General features: G+C 59.4%; 1 pseudogene; it reads right to left on the bottom strand.

The window, feature by feature from the left end:
- LOC147054902 (28S ribosomal RNA) overlaps positions 1-2,500 on the bottom strand; it is a 9,677-nt pseudogene that overhangs the window by 4,094 nt on the left and 3,083 nt on the right.

Below are 2,500 nucleotides of genomic sequence, written 5' to 3' on the forward strand. Positions count from 1 at the left end.
TCTGGAGAAGCCGCCTTCTCCACCCTTTCAAGTCTCTGCTTCTTGGTGCACGCCTCACTGACGTTGTAGGCCACACTATCTTACCCCCCAGCGCCTCCATGACCTCCAGAGCAGAAGAGTCGACCAGGTCAGGCTCCCGACCAGCTCTCTCAACTAGGGCAGCAGTGGCCCGGTCCTCCTCATCCCCCGCTAGCAGAATCCCCATCACCTTCTCCTCCACCATGTCGGGGAGCTCCGGGGGCAAGGACCATTTCTGGGGCAACGCCCTGAGAACCAGGGAACGCCGTCTCGCACCAGACACACTGCCTGCCGCGCCGCCACACAGTACTCTCCATTTCCCCCTCACTTGTTCCCTCGTCTTGCCCGTATCCAACACCCGGGCCACAACCGCAAACTTCGCAGGGTCTCCTTCATACTCCACCATCAAAGCCCTAAGGCGGACCACCTCCGCCTCACTCCAAAGCTTTGTCACCCCCGGCCTAGCGGGGCCCTGGCTCCGACCACGTTGAGACCCGAACCACTCATCTGCATGTGCATGTCGCTTGTGCTGAGACACCCCCACAGCTGTTCGGAAACACCGCCCACAGAGGTCACACTCAACCCCCGAGACGACACCCGCACCACGCACCCCACCACATTTGGCGGCGTGACATTGGATTGAATGACTGTTGTCACCACGCCTATCACACTTACGACACGCATATTCGACCACGACATCCCCATGCCGGATGGCATAATGCCTTCCAAGCAAACGGATGCCCCCAGGCCGAACACCACACAGTGAGCATTCCAATGTCTCTTGAGGCAGATGCACCAGGACCTTCCCTGGGGGGGCCGCCACTACCACCCCCAAGACCGCCGAGCCCTCATCCTTAGACCCAACCTCACGAAGCGATCCGCCCTGTTGAACAAGTTGTGGGTCCAGCACGACCGGCCCTGCCCCATCTCTCATCCCAGCGACAGAGGCGGTCTTTAATTCGGACACCACTGAGGAGTTGTCAAGAGCTTCGCCATCCGCGATCCACCCGCTCCTTCGGCACGTCTGGCTGTGACTCTGACTCTGTGCAATTGCTAGCGCGGACTTCCGATCCAAGGAGTTTTCGCAACCGTGGCCCGTAGAAGTGACTACGGGCCGTTTGGGGTCCCAGTCCAATGCCTCTGGTGGTTGGTCCCCGTGGCCACCAGAGAGGTTGATTCGCAGACCATCGGCGTGCCCACCCTCAAACACGCCGCGGGGAGGTAGCCCAAGCGGCAGCGGCCCCTCTCCAAACCGCCCCTCAGCCGATTTTGATCCCCCAGCACGGCCATCCTGGGATGTCCGATCATTCCCAAACATCGGAACAACAGACAATAAAGCGGACTTCGACTTTGACTTCAGTCTGACTGGGAATAGTTTGAAAGATCTAGGTCTTCCCCTCACAGAGACTACACCTCGGAATCACAACCCTGACAGCAGTCGTCCAACCTGACCGGTAAGACCCTTCCAAAGCCGGACAACCAGATCGACCCACTAGGGAGAGGCCCCCATAGCTAGTATGAAGAGCTCACACCCCGTAAAGCCTCCCAGCCGCCGACACGCAACCCCGCTGCCAGAGCCAAATAAGGACTAAAAGCCCACGGCCATCATCATATTCTTGAGAATGTTTATTTTGAGGTACGTGGCCAGTAGCCCTGCACGCTACCGCTCGACCATCGTCTCGCTCGCACCTCTCTAGGGATTGAGAAACACATCCAGCAGAAGCAGGGAGGGCCAGAAAGCAACAAGGTTACCCCCGCACCCTTACCCTACTCCCGATCATTGCCACTTGGAGGCACGGCATACACATGCCGATTCGGTTCGTCTCGATCTCGCCACCACACAGTCACCCCAGGCCTACCAACAGGGCGCCGGGCAACGCACCTGCCAGCCTACACAAGAGTTGGAGAGCGACCCACAGTGGGTAGGAACCGTCCACTCGACGTCAGCAAGCCGAGGTCGATGGGGGCCCTACCAAGGCAGGTCATGAATGCCAGTCGGTCAGTTAGGAAAAGGGTACTCGGAGCCCGCCGGGATCAGACGGGCAACCGGGGAGAGGGAGCTACATGAGTACCGTCGCCGGGTTCAGACGACGGCCCCAGGATTCTCGTAGTGTTCGGTATCGCCCTTCCTCCTATCCATAGGTAGTCATCCTACTGCAGAATCCGAGGCACTACTGCTGCTTCAGTAGCGCTCAGGGAGACAAGTCTCACCTTACGGGTCCAGAAGGTCACCCAAGACGTGCAGCCCCTTCTGTAGTCTGCACGCCAACCAATCGAGAACAACCGTCCGAGTTGGCCAAACCTTGTCCCAACGGGTCGGGGGAAGCTGGGCGTCTGCCCCCCCTAGGCTGACTGCGTTAGCCGTCCATGCTAAGCATGGCCGTTACCAGCGGGTACCACGTGGAGGTGCAGTCTATATGACGCTTCTGACATCCGAAGAGCAGCCCACCTCCGGCTGCCCCCCCAGTTGGATGCAGTTCTG

This window comes from Syngnathus leptorhynchus, chromosome 7 (genome assembly GCF_054491065.1).
Source record: "Syngnathus leptorhynchus isolate UIUO chromosome 7, UIUO_Slep, whole genome shotgun sequence".
NCBI lineage: Eukaryota > Metazoa > Chordata > Actinopteri > Syngnathiformes > Syngnathidae > Syngnathus > Syngnathus leptorhynchus.